At 41.7% G+C, this 25,407-nt stretch overlaps 1 long non-coding RNA gene across 1 annotated transcript; it reads left to right on the top strand.

The window, feature by feature from the left end:
* The first annotated feature begins 9,799 nt into the window (after nucleotides 1-9,799).
* Nucleotides 9,800-24,095, top strand: LOC115461816. Its single transcript, XR_003940775.1, has 3 exons — nucleotides 9,800-9,809; nucleotides 10,605-10,607; nucleotides 23,996-24,095. It is a non-coding gene; the product is annotated as an uncharacterized LOC115461816 (long non-coding RNA).
* Nucleotides 24,096-25,407: the final 1,312 nt, after the last annotated feature.

The raw sequence follows: 25,407 nt of genomic DNA, 5'->3' as shown, positions 1-25,407 counted from the left end.
AATATCCAAAAAATGGATTTTGTCCGTGTTGTATTCCATTTGGAATTTAAGATTAGGGTCTCTTGTGTTAGCCACTGGTGATGTCACGTCTGTGGTCGTGACCACCCTCAGACTTACCCTATTTCTGGGAATCAGTGTCTGTGCTGGTTTCTGTCTACTGAGTTGGCTCTGTTTCTGTCTCTGGGTGCTGGCCACTTCCAGCATGGTGCTGATTGCCTCAGTATACTGCACCTGTGTGGGTTTAACCTCTCTGTGCTTCAGTATACTGTTTCTGAGTTAGTTCTATCTCTATCTCTATCTCTGTGGGCTGGCTGCTCTAATTGCTTCACTTCTCTACACTTGTGTGTATTGGGCCTCTCTGTACTTCAGTGGGCTGTTCCTGAGGTAGCTCTGTCTCAGGCTGGGTGGGCTGGCTGCTTCCAGCCTGACACTAATTACCTCACTAGACTACACCTGTGTGGGTTAGGTCTCTCTAGGCTTCTGTATGCTCCATGCCTGTGGCCTGAAGGGGTGACCTCATCTGTCAGGGCCTTCTTAAGGAACTGGTGTTCTAGTCTTCAGTGCCTTTGCATTGCCAATGCCTCCGCAGTGCCTTAGGTCCCGAGGTTAGTGTGCTGTTTGCACAGTTAGCTTTCCTTGTCTTTTCTTGTGGGCTTCCATCCCTTCTGCTTTGCTAGTTACTATCACCTGTGGGCCTTGCCTTCTGGCTCAGGGTATTATTGCTTGTAGGCTTTCTGCCTAGTCTACTACTTACCTGTGGGCTTCTTGCTTTCCTGCTCAGGGTATTTGCTCTGTGGGCTTTCGGCCCTTCTGTGTCTATTGCTCTATGGGCTTCCAGCCCTTCTGTGTCTATTGCTCTGAGGGCCTCCAGTCTTTCTGTGTATATTATTCTCTGTGGGCTTCTTGCCTTTCTGTTAACTCTGTTCAGTGGCTCTGCTCCCTGTCTGAGGTTGGTTTGCGGCTGATGCTGCAGCCATTTCTCTCCTTTCTATCTGTTAGCTACTGTAGCTCCAGTCTAACCCTTCCTCTGGCAAGCGTAGCTGTCATTCCCAATCTTGTATGTAGCTCCTGTGTCCTCTTCCCTGCCAAGCTTAAGCTTCTATTGACACCCTGCCTACCTAGTGTTTGGGTGAACCCGGATCCAGTCAAGCTGTGCCAGTTTCTCAAATCCAGAGAAGGGAAATGAAGAGAAACTAAACCCAGCACAGACACACAGCAAGGGAACACAGAAGAGAGAGAGAAAGGGCAACACAGAATACCCCTCCTCCACAGCACAAGCTCTCAAACACAGATATCTAACAGGCTAAAGGCAAGCACATAACTCAAACGCCAAAGCACCGTACCCTGGGCTAGAAGGTAACAAATAGACCCTGGATACTGACGTCAGCTACACCTCGAGCTGACCAATTGCAGGTAAGTCCCTCCCAGCTACTCTAGCAGAGACATTCCCACCCCTCCCCAGCCTGCTAGCAGAAACATAACAGGATAAAGGTTTTAAAATGGACCCATTACCAGAAATAATGGGTCTGCCAGGTGAGTTCTCCAGAGACTTGTGCATTTTTGGTCATATGTAAATGGTGGGGACAACTTGACATGTAACCTGTAAACTTTCCTTTACTTTGTGAGTGAGGAAACAAGGGTTCGGCTTTAATTGACATCTAAAAGCACAACAAACAGTAATGTTTAACGCAGGGTTCAATGAGTCCAAACAGAAATAACAATTGTGGCACCATTTAACCAACCATGGAATGGTGACTTTAAAAGAATGCAACAGTATATCAACCGCACAGGAATAAATGAAGTGTAAAACAGAGACCTGCACGGGAACGGGATTCCCGCGGGGATGGAAGCAGGTCTGTGGGGAACCCGTGGGGACAGAAGCAGTTCCTGCGGGGTTCCCGTGGGGATGGAAGCAGTTCTTGTGGGGTTCTCATGGAAGTGTACGCTGCACTTGCACCAGCCTCTCACCTACCGAGTACCAAGTTCCTTTGAGTGCTGTATCCTCCTCCTCCTCGCTTTAACAGCACAGATGCAGAAAGTCTCCATTAAGGAGGTGGTAGAGACACAAATGGTGACAGAATTCAGAAAAGCATGGGATGAACACAGAGAATCTCTAATTAGAAAATGGAAGTTATAAAAAACCTAAACTTTAAATGTGTCACGTGACACTTAGATGGTGACTGTGGTGTGATGAACTAGAGCCGATACTGGGAGACCTGTACGGTCTGTGTCTCATATATGGCAATCTGGTTTAGGATGGGCTGGAAAGGATTAGACAGCAACTTTAGTGGCTAGAACACAAGGACAGTGCTGGACAGACTTTTACGATCTGTGTCCTGCAAATGAGAAGGTGAATAGGTTGGAGTGGGCTTCAAGGGCAACTCCAGCAGTTGGAACATAAGGATAGGGGCAGGCGGACTTCTATGGTCTATGTCCCAGAAACGCCACAGAAAGACCATAATCAAGTATATAATATCACATTCATTGTTGATTTAATCATGAATTGATAATGATTGTGACTATTGGGCAGACTGGATGGACCGATCCGGTTTTTATCTGTTGTCATTTACTATGTTACTATTAATCCTCTCTGCTCCCGGGCTGATGCGCAGACCTCGGCTCTAACATAGGCACGAGTATCAGATGTCACCTGACCTACTGCTGCGTGCATGTGGCGATGTCTTAGCACACAGTGCCAGTGAATCAGAGAATTCTCAAATGTGTGCACTAGAGTGTTCCAACTTCCGTTCCTTCCTTGCCTGCAGTGCTGCAACTCAAACCCAGAGAGAGACTGAGAGCCGACAGCAATTAAATTCCTGCGGGGATGGGTTATATTCCCTGTGGGGATGAATGGGGATGGTTTGGATTTCTGTCCCCGTGCAACTCTCTAGTGTAAAACCTCTTACAACTATAAAAGCAGCAAAACTGCAAAAAGCTGACAAGCAGCTGTATTGCGTGTACCGTATAACAGACCATTGCAGTGGTCCCCAAACCTGGTCCTTACTCCTGCAGGCACCCGCATTCCAGCCAGATTTTCAGGATACCCACAATAAATATTCATGAAAGATTTGCAAAGTTTGCATGCAGTGGTCCTGGAGGCTCCCCAGCCAGATTTCCAGGATACCCACATGCAGTGAAAACTTCGCTCATGACACTGCAGCAGCAGTAGACAATCTACTTTTCAAAGGTTTCTGAATTTGACTGAGTCTGAGCTCTAGAATACTTATCAGAAGAGCGGATATTCTGCACTTGATATACATATGAAAGTCTTTTGCATGTCATATGCTTAAAGTTGTGCTGCACAAAGAGAATTCCCTTTACAGATTCAACCAGAAGCTTGTTTCTCTCCTTTGTCCATTGGCTCTGCATTAAGGAAAATCTCGTTCAGTGTTAGCATTATGTGATGGAATCGCAAAGAAAAACTCTGCAATGATAAGAAGTTCTGAGAAACATTCCTCAGTCTTGCATCTGTTGAAGTACTTCACCCATTTCTCATGCGACAATAACTTTACAAAATCTTCAGTTCTGCAACTTGATTTCTTGAGTCAAACCAAAATGATCAAAACATTTGCTATCGTCAGTGTCTATTTCCTTTTCTTTGAGATATGCCACAGTTGCAAGAACTTCATCCCAGCTTGGAATTTTAGCGAAAGCCATCCATGCAAATGCAGTGAACTCCTCCAGTGGCACGGTCCACATTTCCAAATATTCCAAACATGTGGTGTACAGCGAGGCTACTTGTGAACAAATGCATCACAGTGGTCATCCAGTCCATTTTGACGCAACTTCTTTAACAACTCCTTCACCTTTAGTGACATGAAACTCTGTTGTGCTCGACATGTGAGAACAGACTGGACAGATTTAAGGCAGTTCATAACCTCCCAGTAGTGAGTTACTTTCATGTTCAATTTTTTCAATGTCTGAATGGAACACATTCATCAGCGAATGCATATGCCAAAGGTAAATCTCACTCAGATCATTTTCAAAGAAATTTCGGATCACAGCAGGTGGCTTTTCTTGAGACAAAAAGAAAGCCTTCAAGACTGGAAACATCTGCAACATGCGATGGATGCGAGGAAACAAAGACATAAGTACATAAGTAATGGCACACTGGGAAAAGACCAAGGGTTCATCGAGCCCAGCATCCTGTCCATGACAGCGGCCAATCCAGGCTAAGGGCACCTGGCAAGCTTCCCAAATGTACAAACATTCTATACATGTTATTCCTGGAATTTTGGATTTTTCCAAGTCCGTTTAGTAGCGGTTTATGGACTTGTCCTTTAGGAAACCGTCCAACCCCTTTTTAAACTCTGCTAAGCTAACCGCCTTCACCACTTTCTCCGACAACAAATTCCAGAGTTTAATTATGCGTTGGGTGAAGAAAACTTTTCTCCAATTTGTTTTAAATTTACTACACTGTAGTTTCATCGCATGCCCCCTAGTCCTAGTATTTTTGGAAAGCGTGAACAGACGCTTCACATCCACCTGTTCCACTCCACTCATTATTTTATATACCTCTATCATGTACATAAGTAATGCCATACTGGGAAAAGACCAAGGGTCCATCAAGTCCAGCATCCTGTCCACGACAGCGGCCAATCCAGGCCAAGGGCGCCTGGCAAGCTTCCCAAACGTACATTCTGTACATGTTATTCCTGGAATTGTGGATTTTTCCCAAGTCCATTAAGTAGCGGTTTATGGACTTGTCCTTTAGGAAACCGTCTAACCCCTTTTTAAAGTCTGCCAAGCTAACCGCCTTCACCACTTTCTCTGACAACAAATTCCAGAGTTTAATTATGCGTTGGGTGAAGAAAACTTTTCTCCAATTTGTTTTAAATTTACTACACTAGTTTCATCGCATGCCCCCTAGTCCTAGTATTTTTGGAAAGCGTGAACAGACGCTTCACATCCACCTGTTCCACTCCACTCATTATTTTATATACCTCTATCATGTACATAAGTAATGCCATACTGGGAAAAGACCAAGGGTCCATCAAGTCCAGCATCCTGTCCACGACAGCGGCCAATCCAGGCCAAGGGCGCCTGGCAAGCTTCCCAAACGTACATTCTGTACATGTTATTCCTGGAATTGTGGATTTTTCCCAAGTCCATTAAGTAGTGGTTTATGGACTTGTCCTTTAGGAAACCATCGAGTCTTGCAGTGATGAAGTAGCTGACGATATTCCACTTCAACAAATTTGCAGTACTCTTTTTTTTTTAATTTCTTTATTTATATATTTCTTATTTACAATACCAAGAACAAATCTTGTACAGATAAGAAGATTATATTCACAATTCTTTTAGAAAGAAAAAAGAAAAAAAAACATATTTATCTAATAAAGAACACAATTTATAATCGTCTTTATTAGTCCACTAATTAGGAGAGAGATACCAAGCACAATACACAAGGAAAAATTACCTATACTTTTTTCTATTCATTATCGGGGACTATGAAGGGAGATTTACGAGATATATTTAATTACAGTTGAGGTGTAGTTGTAATTACGAAGCTCAGATGTGGAGTAACTGCTTTCTTAGAATCTAAGAAAGTTTTCAAATGTAATGGTTCAGAGAAAATATATTCACTGAGTTTAGTTTCACAACACATTTACAGGGATAATTCAACCAAAATAATCCTCCCAATTGTTGCACGATGGAGAAAAGTTTGACGCTAGAATTAAGGAATATTTCTTTTCTATGCCTGAAAAATAATTTCAAAATCCAGTCCCTGTCTGGCTGTAACAATAAGAGTTGCTAATTCCAATCCCTTCTTCTATTACTTGTGTAAGATTCAGAGTCTCAAATATCAGTTCATTCTCTTTAGAATCAAGTTGTCCATCTTTGTTTGATTTTTTAAATGGTTGTATTTGAAATAGGCAGACAAGCGTGTTCTGAAACTTTTAAAATTTCAAACATATACTTTTTAAATGTCAGTAAAGGTGCAACCATTTCTTGTTTTGGAAAGTTTATATCCCTCAAAGTTCTTGACCTCTGTTGGTTTTCCAAATTCTCAATTTTCCTTTATAGCCATTTATTTTCCTTTATAATATTTTCTTGGACCGTTTGTACTGTTTCTATAGCTGTAGTATTTTTCTCGGATATTTCTTCAACACTTTTAATTTGTTTCTCCATATTTAACATAGTTTCTTTAGGAATTCATGAGGTCTGGGATAGTGACACCATTTTTTGGGACAGGGAAGTTTCCAAAGTTAAAAGGGCATCCCAAATTGTTTCCAATGTGATTGTTGAAGGTTTAGGAACTAACGAAGACTTGCTCAGGACTGAAGAAATATTCTCAGATTCCACCGAAGCAGCCTCCTCCTTCCCGGCAGTTCTCCCCACCGAAACGCTGTCGCCATGCTGGTTAGAGTTCTTCCCCATCAGGGTACTCTGCAATCGATTGCAGGAGTCTGGCCCTGTTGCAGGGATCACTACCCCCACTTCGGAGGGTGTGAAACCCTGTACTATGACATCCTGCACGACTGCAGGCATAGGCGGCGGTTCTCTCAACTCCGGGCTGAGAGAGATGTCAGTCTCAAGCAGGAGGGACGCTTCTCCTTTCTCCGTCTCCTCTGGCAGCGAGACCTCACAGCCTTTCTGCTGTCCCGCAACAACGACAAAGCGGTTCATCATTCCAGTTGCGGAAGAGGCGGCTGCCACAGGACCTGGTCTTTGCCTGCCAGTGATAAAGTAGCTGACGATATTCCACTTCAACAAATTCGCAGTACTCTTTTAAATGTTCGGTTTGAACAGTGTAGATTGAGAAATAGTTGTAAATTTTTAAAACTATTGACTCAATATCAAGATCAAGTGTATCAGCGCCATGCTGCATGCAGTTATTCAAAACATGTGCTGGACAACCAATTCCAACTGATGTACCATTGCCACTGCTTTTTCCTTTCATCTTCTTTAAATTAGCAAACACATTCTTGCCAGCAGCTCTACGCTGGCCACCTCCAAAATTAGTATTACAATTATCTCCTGCAAAGGCTATACACTTCTGAAATAAGCTGTCTGTCCAAGGTGTTCTTAATGCACGTTGAAATTCTTTCTGCAGTTTCATCTGGAGTGCTATGCACATCAATACGTTTTGACTGTAAACCACCATTTTTCCAATCGAAGTAGTAAATAAGAATTGGAAACAACTTCTGAGATCCATGATTACTACCATCTGTCGCGACCCCACAGTAGCGTACACAGCTTAGTGCATTTACAACCACATCAACGGAATGCGGAGCCAGCACACTATTAACAATTGCTTCGGCTTTTGTTAGTGCACATGATATTTTTTGTGCAATGTTGGAGTCAGGTAATATTGTTTTTACTAACCTGCAACTGCAGTCCATTGATTTATAGCTATGTTCCTTCAACAGCCGAAACCGAATCATCAATTTTGGAACACGGTGTTATGAAAAAATCTGTAAGTTTCATAGATGAGCTTTTTCCAAGGAAACATTCTTTTTTTTTTTAAATATTTTATTTATTTGCATTTCAGATTTAAACACAAGCATTTACATCTTGTTACAGTAAATCAGAGCGAAACAATAAAGAAATACTAAAGGAAAAAATATAACTCTTTCTTAGACCACCTAATCAAAAAGAACAATGAGGGCGTTAAGAAACCATGGTGGATTAAATATAACAAAGAAAAAAAGGAAAAATCAAAAAAGGCCTGGAGATCACCACTTATACAAACTTAAATCCAGCTTTTCTTAAATCTTAGAAAACTATCTAGCAACTTTTTTAATTTTTAAAAATTCTTTCAGTTGCTCGGGTTCAAAGAAAACTTATTTTTTTATCTAAGTAATTTACAAGGCATTTACAAGGGTATGATAGAAGAAATCTAGCACCCAGGCTTCGCGTCTCTTCTCTAAGCAGAAGGAAAGCTTTACGTCTATCCTGAGTGGTTTTCACCACATCAGGATAGATCCAAATTCTATCCCCTAGAAACATTTTTGTAGAATTTCTAAAAAATATTTTCAACATAGAGTTTAAATCCTGTTCAAACACCATCGAAACCAGCAAAGTTTTTCTTTCCAAAACTTGTTATATTGGATTGTTCAAGGAAATCCGTTAAATTTTGTAAATCCACTGCTTCTTTCAGCTTTTCTCTTTGCTTGAAATCAGGAAGGTAATAGATCTTACTAATTGGGGGAATTAAGTCTGAAGAATATTGAAGAACCTCCGTTAAATATTTTTTAAACATTTCACTCACATTGAACTCTGAAGATCTTGGAAAATTCAAAAGGCGTAAATTTAAACGCCTATTATAATTTTCAAATTGTTCAATCTTGCGGTGTATCATCCCTCTATCTTTTATAAGCATATCAGTTTTAAGTTTTAAATTAGATATGTCTTTCTGGGTGTCTATATTCACTTTTTCTGAATCTTTCTTAAAAGTCTCAAAAGCAGAAGTTAGTAAATCCAACTTACTCACAACCGGAGCAACTGTAGTAGTAAGTGTATTGCTGTCCAGATGGCTTCTAAGGTTATCGCCTCAGGGGCTGTATGCTCGATGTTAATTTCTTTCCCCCCGGCGTTTCAGCTTGTGCTCCAGCAGTTAGATCTTCCTCCACACCAACATCGGGAGTTTCCGGAGCACATTTCTGAAAGTTGCTGGGCAAGGCGGAGGATTTAATTCTGGCGCGGATAGAGTTGTTGTATTTCCCAGTGAGAGCGGCGTTCCACCTGCTTCTCCCAACGCGGGAATCTCGCTCGAGCCGGTTAATCATGGCGTACTGGTGGCGAACCTATCTAGCGTCGTCTGAAACAAAACGGTATTCACAGCCACTGCCAGTAGGCTCTTCACCGCTCCCTTCCTTTTTGTATGTGGCATTTTAAAAGCCGAAAAAGAGTTTTAGCAAGAAACAAATTACTCCGAGGAAAGGTTCAGAAGCTAGAGAGGCGTCCTCCGTTCAATCCGCCATCTTGACACGCCCCCCCCCACATCTTGCCTCCCTGAACATTCTTAACATGTTTCGATGTTCTGATATGTGCCTCTAAATCAAGTACACCTTTATGCGCAACAGAAATATAAGTCCCAACGCCACATGTTATGCATTCCGCTTCCCTGTCATGTCGACCTGAACGAAAACATGGGTATTTCGCTTTCAACATATCAGTAAATGAACAGTTTCGTTTCGGCATTTCAAGTTCGTAGCTCACGTTAGATGACTGTGCTCACTAGGTCAGTGCAGTGAAAACTCTGTAAACACAAACTAAGAAAACCGTAATATCTATTCCTTGTATGTCCAGGATTCCCAATGTCTCCCTGTTCACTCTTCCACTTTCATCCTGTCTTCTTATCCAGCATATCTCCCCCATGCTGAACCTCATTCCCAGTTCCAAAACGTCTCCTAGTTTCTTCCCCCCCCCCCCCCCCCCATTGTCTGTTAAGCTATAAGGAATGAAAAACAAAAATGAGACTATTATGATGCCTTTGTATCACTCCATGGTACGACTGTACCTTGAATACTGAGTGCAATTCTGGTCACCGTACCTAAAAAAAAAAAAATAACGGAAGTAGAAAAGGTATAGAGAAGACAAGAGTGACGAAAATGGCAAACAGGATGACAGACTTCCCTATGAAGAAAGGATAAAGAGACTAGGGCTCTTCTTCACCTTGGAAAAGAGACAGCTGAGGGGGAGGTTTGATAGAGGTCTATGAAATAATGAGTGGAGTGGAATGAGTAGACATGAATTGCTTGTTTACTGTTTCCAAAAATACAAGGCCTAGGGGATCATATGCAACGAAACTACTGAGCAGTAAATTTAAAACAAAGTGAAGAAAATATTTCTTCACTCAACATGTAATTAAATTCTGGAATTTGTTGCCAGAGAGTGTGTGGTAAAACAGTTAGCTTGCAGGGTTTTAAAAAGGTTTCAATAATTTCCTAAAAGTCCATAAGCCATTCTTAACATGGACTTGGGAAAATCCACTTATTTCTAGGATAATAAGCAGCATTGGGAGTGCTGAAATTTTTTTTTACAGCTGATGCGTTCCAGTACCCCCCTCCCTCCCCTCCCAGTTCCAGGGTCCCCCCTCCCTCTGAATTTTAAAGGTCATCTAGTTATTTTTCTTACCTCAGGTTACGGCGGCGGCAGGAAGTAGCAGTGAAAAGCGCTGCGTGCAGGAGGAGATCATCAGCTGATCAGCAGGCAGGCAGGTGACAAACACTGCCTCCCAGCCAGTCCCAGGAGATAAACACCTGAGCTGGCAGTCAAACTCAGGTCTTCTGTAGGGCTTCCAATCAGCCATTTGGCTACCTCTGATAACACACAACACAAGCCCCCAAACGTAAGGCCTACCAACAACAGCCTCCTTTGCAGAAACCTTACCAATCAAATGGCAAGTCAGCCAGGCACAAACACACCAGGACCTAGTACAGTTAAAGCAGTTTTTCCTTCCACCGAAAAGTTAAGGGGACGAGTGCTCTAACTCACAGGAACCATCGTGCCAGTCAGACACTAACATAGTAACATTGTAGATGACGGCAGAAAAAGACCTGCACGGTCCATCCAGTCTGCCCAACAAGATAAACTCATATGTGCTACTTTTTGTGTATACCCTACCTTGATTTGTACCTGTCCTCTTCAGGGCACAGACCGTAGAAGTCTGCCCAGCACTAGCCCCGCCTCCCAACCAGCCCCGCCTCCCACCACCGGCTCTGCCACCCAATCTTGGCTAAGCTTCTGAGGATCCATTCCTTTATGTTTATCCCACGCATGTTTGAATTCCATTACCGTTTTCCTCTCCACCACCTCCCGTGGGAGAGCAAAGATGGGTCCTCCTCTGTGGAATTGACTGGAGGTATAATGTGGATCCAGCTTTTGCTATTTTCTCCATCCATGTGCAGTTTTCTCCTCCCTCCTCCATCCACCCACCCATGTCCAACTACCCTCCTCTCCCCTCCCAAACAGCAACCCAAAATCTAATTATTTAACGCAAAGTGCCAACAGGGCAATTTTGTTGGATTATTTGTAGTAAATAATTAGCAGATTTTAGTACACACAGCTTCAGCTTTAGAAATGTTAATTTCTTTCTTCATCTCTCTCTCATACACCCCTGAATAATTCACTGCTGAGTCACTTTAAAGTTGAAGTAACAAAACATCTGTTTACTCACAGTTTGTAGTTAGATTATAATCAGACAGGCTTATATATACATATTACTATACATTTGTATTATCAGCTCCTTCCATGTGCTTAGATGGTAATGGATGCTCACACCACCATAGATCCTCTCAGGTTAGGAGAGATCATGAGCTCCATGTGCTCCATGTGCTGTGTCTGCTGCATCTAACCCCCACAGGAAGTTGCATAGCTGTGTGACCTCTCTAAGTAATTCACATCAGAGGTCACAGAGTAATCACAGAGAAATAATAGGTGACAGGCAATGCATGTAAAATACAATTACATTCCAACAAACCCCTTCTCATGCATAACTGTCATGCAATTATTTATTCATACAAAGTCCAAGCTTTATACGCAGATTCACAAAACGTTCTCTGGGTAACGGTTTGGTCATGATGTCAGCTGTCATCTCACTGGTGTGACAATAGTGTAGACTGATGACCCCTTCTTTCGCCAACTCTCGCACGTTGTGGTATTTCGTTGCGATGTGCTTGGTGCGTGACTGAACCTTGTCATTCTGCGACAGTCGGATGCAGCTCTGATTATCTTCCATTAACTGGATTGGTCTCTTTTCAGCTATACCAAAATCCAGCAAAAGTTTTTCAATCCACATCAGTTCTCTGCACGCTTCCGATACGGCCACGTATTCAGCTTCTGTAGAAGACAAACTCACAATACTTTGTTTATGACTGGCCCATGAAATTTGTACATTTCCATACATAAACACATATCCACTTGTGGATTTATAATCAGAATGATCCCCTGCCCAATCTGAATCACAGTAACATATTAGTTTGGATTACTATTGGCTGAAATCTTTAATTTACAATCAATGGTACCCTTTAATACCTTACCATCCTTTAACTGCAGTCCAATCTGATTTGGTAGGTGAGCTGACCCTTCTGCTCAAAATTCCTACTGCATTTGCTATATCAGCCCTGTATGTGGTAGCTAGATATAAAAGCTTACCTATGGCTGATCTATATTGGATGTTATCTGGTAAAGGTTCTCTTACTGTTTCATCCTTCAGAAAATCAGTGATCATGGGAGTGCTTACAACTTGGGCATCTTGCATACCTAAACTTTCAATAAGCTCATTTATTTTCTGCTTCTGGCTTAGAAGATAAGAACCATCATTTTGTTTCTCAATTTCTATACCAAGATAGTATGACACATTACCCAGTTCTTTTATCTCAACATTGTGGTTTAAACACTTTACAATGTCCTTGTACTCTTGCTCACTTTTGCTTGCAATGAGCAGATCATCAACAAAAGCTAAAATGTATGCATATTGTCCATTTGTGCACCTAGTGTACAAACATTTATCTGCTTCACCTTGCTTAAATCCTAAATTTGTCAATATTTCATGCAATTTTTCATTCCAACATTTTGCACTTTGCTTTAATCCATAAAGACCTTTGTTTAATTTACACACTAGCTGTCTTTGTTTTGTATTTATGAAACCTGTTGGTTGTTCCATGTACAAGTCTTCAGTTATATCTCCGTGAAGAAACGCTGTTTTCACATCAATGTGGTTGACTTGCATGCCTTTTGAGACTGCAATGCTCAGAAGTGTTCTGATTGTCGTGTGTTTCACTACAGGTGCAAACACTTCATCAAAATCTTCTCCATATTTTTGAAGATATCCCTTTGCCACTAATCTGGCTTTATACCTTTCCACTTTTCCTTGTGCATTCCTTTTTAACTTGAATACCCATTTGCATCCTATAGCTTTCTTGCCAGGAGGTAATTTTGTAAGAATCCAAGTATTATTTTTATCCAATGCATCAATTTCTCTTGTGCAGCTTTATGCCATTCAGCAGCTTCTTCTGCTGACATTTTCTCAATCTCATCCCATGTTAAGGGCTCTTGAGCTTCTGCTGACTTTGTTAGGTACGACAGTCTTGGGGGTGGAACACCTTTGTTTTCCCTGGATGAGCGTCTGACAACAGGTTGGTCTGACCTTTCTGCATCCTCTAAATCTGAGAGTTCTTCTCCAATTGATTCCCCTTCTCCAACTGTACTGTCTTCTTCAATGATCCTTTCTGTGTCTGTTTCCTCTGCCTGTTCCTCGTTAGATACAGGTGAGTTGCTTTCAGACATCTGCCTTGGTATGGCATTTATATACACTGGCATGTCTATTATGGTTCTAGTTTCATATTCTGGATGATAAGGCTCATCTGGGATAATCCAGCCTTTATCAACCCTTTTGTTTTCATCAAAATATGTAACATGTCTTATGCCAACAATGCCAGTTTTCAGATTCAAAATTCTATATCCTTTGTGTCCTGGAGCATAGCCAACTAAAATGCCCCTTTCTGTTGTGGAATCCAGCTTATGCCTTCTTTGCTTTGGTACATGAGCATATGCTGTACTCCCAAATGTTCTTATGTGTGACAGGTTTGGCTTCCTACCATGCCATGTCTCATGTGGTGTGCGCTCAGCGCCTTTAGTTGGCATTCTGTTTTGTAGGTACACTGCTGTGAGAATGGCTTCCCCCCATAGTCTTTTAGGGAGATTGCTATCTGACAGCATACATCTGGTCATTTCCACAAGTGACCTAAATTTTCTCTCTGCAACAGAATTTTGCTCTGGTGTATAAGCTACTGTTGTGATATGTTGAATGCCTTCCTGTTCTAGAAATGTGCGCATGCTTTGTGAAGTGAACTCACCACCATTGTCGGTCTGAAGAACCTTTGGTTTTCTTTCAAATTTATTGCTCACCATGGCTACGTATTTCTTCAGCATGTCTGTGACTTGACTTTTCTCTTTCAGCAAATAGGCCACACAATATCTAGAGAAATCATCCAAGAATATCAGCACAAATCTGTTATTTCCCAATGATGGGATATTAAACGGTCCACATAAGTCACTGTGTATTAAGTCCAGCACTTTATTACTCCTATTTCCTGTGTATGCAGGAAATGAGGGTCTCACACCTTTTTGAGTAACACAGTCTATGCATTTCTCCATTTTGCCAGCATCTGCACTTATCTGAATGCCGGTGGCTAGTTGCCCACTGTGAAGATCCTGGATCACCTTAGAATCACGATGTCCCAGGCGGCGGTGCCAGATTTCCGGACTACATTTTCCATCATTCTTCCTTACTTGCGCCATATGTGAGGCTTCACCTGAAATGTTCAGCTTATAAACATCATTATGCATAAAAGCTTCAGCATACACTTCATCATTTTTAGAGATTGTGCACTTACTGTTTTCAAAATGAATCACAAATCCCTTCTTATCTAATGTAGATACACTAAGCATATTGCAAACTGCTTGGGGAATATACAAGACATCACTTACAGGAATTTCTTTAACTTCGTTAGACACTTTGCATTTTAAGAATCCAATACCTTTTGCTTGGATCTTAGCAGTCCCTGCGTTTGCAGTTTTAAGAATACCTTCCTCTGGACACATTTCCTGAAAGAAATTCTTACAATTGGTTAAATGGCATGTGCTCCCCGAATCCAAAATCCAAGTACTTTCATTTGAATTATTATTTACCATAGTCAAAGATTTTTCTGCCATTAGAAAGCCCTGGTGTTTATCTTTGTCCTTCATACATTTCCTGGTTTGAAAATTCTTTAGTTCCATTGGCTTAGGTGAGCTAGAGGGAGTGTTTTGTGTTTCCTTACACCATTTAGATACATGTCCCTCCTTTCCACATGAGTAGCAAATCAGCTTGCCCTTGGGTGGAGTTTTCCCATAGCTCCGCCTTCCTCTGTTCTTTGCCAAGAAATTTGTTTCATTTCTCTCTGACTTGCTTTGAGAACACATCTCCTCAGAATCATTTATTATGCATTCCTGCCTTAGTTTTGATGTTGCCTGTTCAAAAGATTGCCCTTCAATGGCCTCATTTACAGACCTAAAAACATCAAACTTCTTTGATAGTGAGGTAAAAAGAAATGCTCTTTTCAATGCATCACACATGGGAATTCCAGAAAGTTCTAACTTTTGAAATGAAGACATAAGATGCATAATGTGATCATTACATTTACTTTTATCCCTTAATTTGGTTTCATTCAACTCTGCCAACCAAATTGGTTGCTGCTTTGCATATGTAGTTGCATACATAGTTCTCAGTTTATATAAAATGTCCTTTGGTGTATCTTTTCCCTCCACTAATATGGCTTGTTTTTCTGAGAGAGCTTCCAAAAGCATGCACTTCACATAATAGTTTGCATTGTCCCATTCAGCCATATTTTCAGCTATTCTGTCTTGGTCTAAGCATATATTTAATCTTTTTGCTCGAAGGAGACACATGAATCTTAGTTCCCACTGCCGATAATTAAACTCAGTTAATTTAGGCACCTTGAGAGAATAGAACAATGGTGAATTTCTTCCCTCAGCCATTTTCCTAGCCTTCTGTCTGCTGTGTGGGGGGAGAGAGAGACAGACTGAATCTTTCCTTTAAAACTTAAGAGAAAAATGTGGCCTTTTTTTCTGCCTGGTAATATTTCTCTTCTTTTTCAATTCCTGGACCTGGGCCCATAACCCTTTTGTTGGATTATTTGTAGTAAATAATTAGCAGATTTTAGTACACACAGCTTCAGCTTTAGAAATGTTAATTTCTTTCTTCATCTCTCTCTCATACACCCCTGAATAATTCACTGCTGAGTCACTTTAAAGTTGAAGTAACAAAACATCTGTTTACTCACAGTTTGTAGTTAGATTATAATCAGACAGGCTTATATATACATATTACTATACATTTGTATTATCAGCTCCTTCCATGTGCTTAGATGGTAATGGATGCTCACACCACCATAGATCCTCTCAGGTTAGGAGAGATCATGAGCTCCATGTGCTCCATGTGCTGTGTCTGCTGCATCTAACCCCCACAGGAAGTTGCATAGCTGTGTGACCTCTCTAAGTAATTCACATCAGAGGTCACAGAGTAATCACAGAGAAATAATAGGTGACAGGCAATGCATGTAAAATACAATTACATTCCAACAAATTTAACCTGAATACCAGAACTTTAAAAGCATTTGGCATGCTTTTGAATAATTAATATGATTTCTGCTGTTGCATGCATGCTGATAACTTGTGTAATCTTGGCTCATACTTTGTAAATTTGAGAGCAACACATGCAGCACTCAGGTCATCTGTTAGTCTGTTTCTGATGTCAGATTTTATGTTCAAGAAGTTTTTATTGACGATCAGCAGAGTACACAAAACTGACATGTCTCATGTTAACATTAACATTAGTTTCATTTCGTATACATCAGCGAGTCTCTCCTACTGCTTGATCAAGCTTTGTATTTTCTCCCTCCCAACCCCTTATCCCACAACTTCCCATCAACGTTAACTACTTACTTCAGGACATTATTAAATTAAAACAGCACTTAAGGATACATAGAAAACCATTTTGCCTAATAGAATGGCAGTACGCTACAATATTGTCAACACAGATGCCTAAATATGCCTTGTTTATTAACGGTTACAACAATCCACTCTGTTGTGTGTTGCTGTTTTTTCAGAGCAGTTCTCTTCCTCTTTTGATAAACAAATATCCTTCCCTTCCAGGTCTCTCAACCCCATTATGCCTTATACCTGCACATTTATATTGCTATATTCAATCAGTGAAATTGCTGCCTGAATAACTTGATCCCAGGACCTCTTATTAGAGGTAGATTATTTTCAATTTTATAATCTTCCAGTTTCTAACCTCTGGTTCATATACATAGTCCCTTGTAAATGCCTAGTCTGCCCCCCATCCCTCCCTTCTCCCCCCCCCCCCTTTCCCAATTCTGAATACCTCAGGAGTCTGTTATGACTTAGCTCCATTTAGCTTCATGAAATGCTGACCCTGTCTGGTCTCTGGGTACTTAAAAATTCAATAGTAAACTTCTCCCTCTAGGGGTCAAGGTGTCCCACAAGGGTTCCCATTGGGCCTGGAACTTCTTGCCCTGCCTGCTATCAAGATCTCTAATTTCACACCTGTCCACTCTCATTTGTTTTATAAGCGGTGCTCTCCATAGCTGCATTGGTGGTTCTTCATTCATTCTCCAGTACTGTAAGATAGTCGTGAGCCCAAAATACATTGCTATTCTAATGAAAGCCTTAAATCCCTCTGGGGGGGGGGGGGGGGCTCGTGAGTAAGTGAATACGTTAAATAGTATCAGTGGATCTCGGCTGACAGTGCAATTCCACATCCCTTCTATCCCTCTGAGTATCTTGCACCAAAACCGCACCACATGCCTGCAATGCCAAAACATATGCCCCAAAGTGGCGGAAGTGCCCCGGCATTTTGGACAATCCCAGCTCTCTGCAAACCCCGCCCGATAAGCTCTGTGGGGGGATATGTGTGTCCGTAGTAACCATCTGTATAGTCTCTCTCTCTGCGGTACGGAAAGCCTCCATCTATACACTGATTTTAGAAACATTGCACATGTGTCCACCGAGATGTCACATCCGAGATCTCCAGACCACTCTGAGGCCAACTTAACTATATCTAACTCCACCATCATATCTTTTAATTGTTGATGGTGAAACCTCAGTGGCACCGGCAGTTGAGCCCCCAAAGTATAGTCTTCCGATATAACCTCCACAACATCTTCTGTTAAATCAGTCCACCACTCTAATGTAGCTATATAATGTTTTAACTGATAATATGCAAAATTGTCTTGTCCACAAGGTGGGTGAGCCCTTAGGTCCCGCAAGGTCCAGAAGGACCTCAGAGGACAGCCGTGCAACCCCAAGTCTTCACCCGCGGCGACCGCCGTTCACCAAGGGTTGAGCCCCCAGCTGCGGGCGGTCAACGGGACTTCAGGAACCGCGGGATTGATGGACTGACCTGGCTGGAACCGGGAGAGCAGTGGGCAGGTGGAAAAGAAATGTCCACAAACTGGCAGCAGATCAGGGCAGACAGCAATTGTGAAGTCGGAGTCAGGCAAGAGGTCAAGGCAGGCGGCTAGTAGAGGGGTCAAAGTCAGGCTAGAGGTCTAGGCAGGCAGCTAGGCAGGGATAACCAGGAAACAGTCCAAAATCCAGAAACAGCAATACCAGGGAAACGACGAGACACAGGAACCACGGAGAATGGCCTCGGGAACAGAACCTGAAGCAAAGTGCTAGCTCAGTTCCCTTCCTTAAATACAATACACTATCAGCCGCCCCGCCCCCGTAGGTAAAGCCGACCAATCCGGCCCTGGGTAACAAAATAAAATAAAAATAATATGAAACTCCCAGGTATTGCAGAGATCATCCCCACCAACATTAAATACAATTTTTTAAAAAATATTTTAAGCTGGGCACTAAGCCCACCCCCCACCCAGAAAGAAATCCACCAGCATTACATAAAACTAAAAAGCCTGGGACTGAACTGAGAGGGCCCAACTTCTTCAGCTGACACTCCATTAGGCACCGCAGGCAGCCATCACGCTGCAACACGTGCTCACCATCAATAAAATTAGTTCACAACAAAAGCCTTATAAAACTTCATCCCATCAATAAAATGCTTTAAACCAGCTACATTAAGAAAAATGCAACAATCATGAAATGAGGTAAATGGTCAGGAAAGACCATTATAGCGGGAGTTACGATTTAGAAGAAGACGAATAGAAGGGAAAAAAACAGCCTTGAAATATGAGAATGAAAGGACAGTTATCCAGGGTAACCCTGATATCCTGAAACAGTGTAGAAAAATGAGCACAAAATTCAGAGTTTACCCACCCCCACTCTCAACTCCCACTGCCAGTTAAACTTCAAAGTTTGGGGATATTACCTGGGCTCTGTCTTGTCGTCCTCTGGTCTCTCCTCCAACTGCAAGTCAAGTCTGCCACAAACTCTTTACTGATTGAAGGCCTTCTCTATTATGTCAACTGACCTGGGCTCAAAATCCTGCTTCCAAATGAAAGCATTCAAGTCCTTCTGTGCATATTTGTGCTCCCTCACTTCCAACTGAAAATCAAGTCTTCTGCCGAGTGCAGACGATGCGGGTGGCTCGGCGGGGGATGGAGTGCAGCACTGCAGCTGAAGAAGGCAGGAATCGTGGAGCATGGCGGTTGCACTGAAGACCAGAGGGCGGGCATACACACTGACATGCTGACGGCTGGCGCATAGGGTGCCACAGGGGGAGGAAGACGCGACGCCGTGACGTTTAGTCCAGATGGGCTGGACTGAAGACGGAGCAAACTCAGGAGAGAGGAGCCTTACAGTGGAGAACGCAGCGGAAATGTAAGTTGCGCGCCAGCGACACCCGCCCCCATTTTGTACTAACTCGCCTTTTTTGATAGCTCTACCTTCGAGAAGGTAATATACAACGAGCAAACTAGTTATTAGCTCTGTTGAATGTGATTAACTTTTTCTCTTTTTCACCAGGAATTAAATAAGCCACCGACCCTGAGGCAGTTAACGAAACGCTGGCCATCGTAGGTCATGGTTATATACGAAGGTGAAAGAGACATAAGAAGGCAGCCCAGAAAAAAAGCAAGACGCTATCTGAGCTAAGTACTTCATTAAATATATTTATGGTTTAAGTAGCTTTGGTAAAAAGAAAAAAAAGAATTAAGTAAAACTAGCTATATATATACAGAGGTTTTTGGCCCATGATGATGAAGCCCAGCCCCTAAGCTAAGATATAAATACTAGCAGGGGGTTTCTCGAGGCCTTTTCCTCTGAGTTAAAGAAACAAAAAATTATTTAAAGAAACAAAAAATCATTTATACATCAGACGAAGTATACTTTAGAAGGTCCCCTTCTCTTGTCTAAATATTTTGTTAAAAGGGAGATCACCTCTTGCTTGATGTTTAGCTAGATTATAATCAGAGCGACATTTACATAGAGTTTGAAACATGCTATTGGTTGAGCGAGAAGCATATTCAAGTTCTAAGGACCGAATTCTGATCTCCAGAATAACAAGCTCAGCTTTCTGTGTTCTGTACCACATTGCAGAGAAATTAATAATGATACCTCGTAAATATGCTTTTACAGCATCCCACCAGTTACATAACGAAGTATCTGCTATCTTATTAAAGAAACAATACTCCTCTATACCTTTAACAATGGTTTCCTTAAAACCTTTTTCATTAATTAATTTGGCATTAAATCTCCAAACTACAGGAGGTTTCTCAGGATCTGCACTTGATACTGTCAGGCTTATAGGTACATGGTCAGATATAGTCATCGGCAAGATACTTGCAGTCATAACGTCTGGAAGTAAATCACTAGATACTAAGAACATATCTATCCTTGAAAAGGAGTTATGAGATATTGAATAAAAAGTATAATATTCAGTTAGAGGATGTAATATTCTCCAATCATTCAAATTCAGATCCTCCATAATTTTCAACAAGAGTGGTCGACATTTAGACGAGGAAGCTTTGCACTTGGATTTCCTATCTAACATAGGGTTCAGAGTAACATTAAAGTCGCCACCTATCAAAACAGACATATGAGGATAATTAACTAAAGTATCAGCAATTTCTCCATAGAAGTGCGGATCATCATTGGTTGGAGAGTAGATATAGCCAAAAAAAAAATTGTTTAGTCCCCAGGGAGGTGATAACGTAGGACCATCTACCCTCTGAGTCTGAATTAGAGGAGATAATAGAGAAAGGTATTGAAGAGTTTAGAAAAATAGCAGTACCATTTTTCTTTCCCTTTGCCGGAGAGTATGACCCAAGGATATACTTATGATATGACAGTAACCGTATCGAATGTGAATCCAAATGAGTTTCCTGGACAAATAGTACCCCAGGCGACAGCTTAAGAATATAGGGCCAAAACTTATTTCTTTTAAACGGGTTATTTAGACCTTTTATGTTAATGGAAATAAAATTAAGAGGGCTGGCCATACTAAATCAGGAAATTCTTGGGCATTGAGTGTGGCTTGGTGTTACTTATATCATTTTCTCTCAATGCTCAATGGTAAGGACGGGACACAGAACTCAGCTTTTTAAACAAGAGCCACATACGTAGACTAACTAAGAGTATAAAAATTAAACAAAAATAGGTAACTTTCTAGGTGCCATCACAAGCCTAACTTGTCTGTACACTGTGGTACCATTTCATACAACTTCTGTGATTTGCCATGCAGTTTCTTGTTCATTTACTCAAGCGACATGCAAAGCCTGTCAATTTCTGTATACAAACTTGCACCAATTTCTAGTTTTTCCCCTATGGCTGTCAGAAACTACTTTTTGTCCCTCTACCACAGCGTCTGACGGCCAATTTTTTTTCTTCCTTCAACTATGAGTTGGTAATATACAACATCAGGATTTTGTTGTTGTTTTTCTTTTTGTGTGTGGTGTTTTCATAACCAAAACCACAATTCATTCACATCATCCTCGCTTTCTCTACTCCTGTGGGTCAGGTCTGCATCTCTATACTTTGCGCTCATCCTGCCACATGCAAGTCTTCCGGCCTTCTGTTGGGGTGCTGTCCGTGCTTTTTCCACCCACCGAGACCTTTTACTCCACAACATCGGTTGTGCCCTCCCTGTTATTCTTTTTAGATTGTAAGCTCCTTGAGCAGGGACTGTCCTTCCATGTTAAATTGTACAGCGCTGCGTAACCCTAGTAGCGCTTTAGAAATGTTAAGTAGTAGTAGTTTTACAGTCGCTTTTTTGGATTCTATTCGATCTGTGAGTTCGTTGTTCCTGGGTTGTTTCTTACAGTTTTACACATGTATTTTAAAATCTGGAAAGAGCTTCAGTTACAGATTTTGTTCTGTTGAAGTTTCTGTAATGGTGAGGAAGGTTTCCTGTTTGTATGGACCTATTTGGCTTTGTGATGAGACATATACTAAGGTACAGAGGGGCTGGTTGTCCAATACCACTCACTGAAGTCAGTGATCTCTATCTCCACCTTCTGTTGAAGCCACTGTTTAACCTGTACATGAAGCTTGCCATGAGTTGTTCGCACTAACCACATGCACAATCACCCATACATTGTTATCAGAGTAATACAGCCACTGTGTAAATATAGAGAGTAACAACTGGTGGATATGTTAACAGAGATCCTTTTATGTAAAGCAGGAAAGGCACCTGATACTGAGCAGAAGGCTAGGGATTTAATGTGATAATGAATGGTTTACTTTTCAGAAACAGCTGTAATTTGGATGGAGTTAATTTGTGATAAGTAGTGTATTTAGGAAAGCTATTTAGGAAGTGTCAATCCTGGGGTGGGTGGATGAGTGGCTTTAAACAACTTAGGGCTAGATGCACTAAAACAAACGAGCCAGTAACATGGGTTTTAAACTGGTTGTAGCCAGTTTAATGTGCAAGTAGTAAACCGGGACATGCAGAAAAGGGCATTGTCCTGTCACGGTAGCAGCTAACGAAAACAGAATGCAGATGAGCAAATTAGTATTATAATGTGTATAATTCGTATTACAATGAGATGCACTACCGTTTTCCGATCCCCTCACTGTGGAAAACCTAATGGGAGGTCTGCACCTCTCGTTGGGGCTGCTGTGAGGGAATCGGAAGGAAAAAAAAAAGAGAAACCCTCCTCCTCGGTCTGCTCTCTACTCTTTAAATCAACAAGTCAACTTACGTCCTCGGGGGGGGGGGGGCCATGGGCAGCACATCCACCGACTCCAACACCTCGATCTCTTCTGCTTCTGAGCTCACAGCCACTGCAGGGGAGGAACTGCCCGCCCGTCTCCCATTCTTGGAAGCCACCCCGGATCTTTAAACAAATTCAAAACTAACCGGTGCTTGGCAAACTTTCTGCTGCACAGCCTCCCCTGAGCTGCATGCTGACGAGCTGGCATCCAAATTGGGTGCACATTCTGCTCTCGCGCTGCCTGGGGAAGCGCGTTCGGAGCACAGATCTCAAGTCTGGAGGGTCAGCTTGGGAAAACATCCATTCGTCGATCAGGGGGCGTGGAAAGTGCAAACAGGGAGTAGCTGGGTGTGGAGGGAGGAGGGAGCATGGCTTCTCTGGGAAGCTTTGCTGACACTGCTCTTTGCAGCAGCCATGCTTGGCAGAACCACAGTGAAGCGATCCACTCGGCACTTCTTGTTGTTTTTTGAGTGGATGTCCTTGGCATGCGCAGAGCAGCCAGCATAACGCTTGGCTGCTCTTCGCATGCTCAGCTGGCGAGCTAGCAGCTCATTTGCATGCGATTTCCTTGATGCAAAGCACTTTTATCAACCAATGCATGAATAGAAAACACTTGAAAAAACAAAGGGCTAATTTTTTTTTTAATGCTTTTACTTTATTAAGAGCTACAAGAGACAGCAGAATCAGATAAATCTCTAAAGAATAACATGCTTCACGTGTTAGTAGAAATGAAGGAAGATCCCTTGTAATGACAGAGAGGAGCAGAGAGAGAGAGTTCAGCGGACTTTGCACATTCCATCGGCTGATATGGAGCTGCAGGCCAGGACCCTCAGCATTTAAAGCCCGACGGGCAGGACATTCGTAAGAGCACCAGAAACACCCAAAACTTGTTTCAGAAGAAGGACAATGTTAGGCACTCCAAGTTTACAGACAGCTGACAGCACTTTGTTAGCAACATTCAAATTAGCTATGTTATTCACTGTGTTCATGAGTATGTCCACAATTTTATCACAGTTCTCACCAATTGTACCCAGAAGGTTTCCCACTGAATCTACACCAGTGCCTTTCAAAAGTTCATCAACAATACAGCCACCATGTCTCAGAAGGTCCTCGACTGATTGGCAGAGCTCTGCATATGCACTATCAGCGTTGCTTTCCTGATAATTACAATGTGCCTGGACAACCTTTGCCAAAGCTAGAAGACTGCTGTCTACATCTTTGACCAGAATTTTATTCAGACAGCGAGTAAGACTTGACACATCAAGTGCTCCACTGCTACCACCGAGGAGACTAGCAGCTAGACCGCCACTGCCACCACCGAGGAGACCACCAGCTAGACTATCGACAAGGGCATTGGTATCCTGGTAGCAGCAGCTCAGGGCAACCAGCAGAAAGGCTACTGTGATCTTCATGGCTGGGTTGGTTGTAGATTGAGTTGAGCTCCAATACACAAAGGGATGTAGGTAGAGAGCTCTATGCTCAGAGCTCATATATATACTGTGAATGTCCCCCTCACTCTGCCCAGGATCTCAGGTGACATTTCACCTTTTACCATCATCTTTAAAGAAATTTCGGAAGCCTTCAGGACTAATTTTAAACGTACCATCAATGAACCAATGATTATTTTACTCAAGAATTTGCAAATTTTCCATTGTCCCAAACATCAATATTCGATTGTCATCACCAACACCTGAATCCCACAAAAGAAAATTTGACTTTCTAAAAGTAGAACAAAGTCCACTTGGAATATCAATTTCACCAACACATCGAGGATCAACATACAGATGACAAACACGTCTCCGTCTACACTCTACAGCCCGTTGCGAAGCAACATATGCTGGAAGATGAACAGCAGACTCCAAGGAAATCTCATTGGTACACTGTTGAATAATCTGCCTAGGCTTCTCCATTCCATATTCAGCATGTCTCCTCATCTCCACAACACTATGCAATGCTTCATTCTTCGAAACATCAGGAGCATGATTATGTTCAGAAACAATGAAAACTGTTTCACCTTGTAGTCTAATGCGCCCTTTACAAAAATTCACCAAACAAAGCCACAAAACACTCCCATCCACATTAATCCGTACTTTACGATAACGATAACTATCTTTCAACAAAATTGGTGTCCATTTTTGCGACTCCACAAACTCCATCATAAGAAACCTAGAAAAAAAAAAACAAAAACCCCACAAAATATTAATAAAAAAACAGAAAGAAAACAAAAAACCAACCAAAGTGACAATATAAACAAATTAAACCCACCAAATCAAATATCCAACACCAATTTAAAAAGTGCAACCCCCCCCAAAACACATAAGAAATACTATTAAATTTTATAATGCTGCAATTCTAAGATAACTTCATACCAAAAATATACATAAACAATAAACAACACATCATTAACTACCAAAATCTTACCAATGACGCCTTGTATCTAAACCTCCCCCCAAAACCTTATATTAAATAATAAAGAAATTATTCTACATCATAAACAATGAATAATAATACAACTTATTACATAAAAAGAAAAAATTAAACTATACAAAACCAATATAAACATATCATTACCATATTTTCACTAATTCATTTGGGTTACAAATCCAAAACAAAGCAAATACAAAACTACACCACAATGCCCTCAAGCCTTAATAAACAAATGCCCTCAAGCCTTAATAAACAAATTTCTCTAACGAACACCTACACAAATTTACATCTTCCCCTTCCCCTCACCACCACCCCCCCCAAAAAAAAACTTAAT

The sequence above is a fragment of the Microcaecilia unicolor genome, chromosome 2, assembly GCF_901765095.1.
Source record: "Microcaecilia unicolor chromosome 2, aMicUni1.1, whole genome shotgun sequence".
Taxonomy (NCBI): domain Eukaryota; kingdom Metazoa; phylum Chordata; class Amphibia; order Gymnophiona; family Siphonopidae; genus Microcaecilia; species Microcaecilia unicolor.
This window is presented reverse-complemented; position numbering and strand designations above follow the sequence as displayed.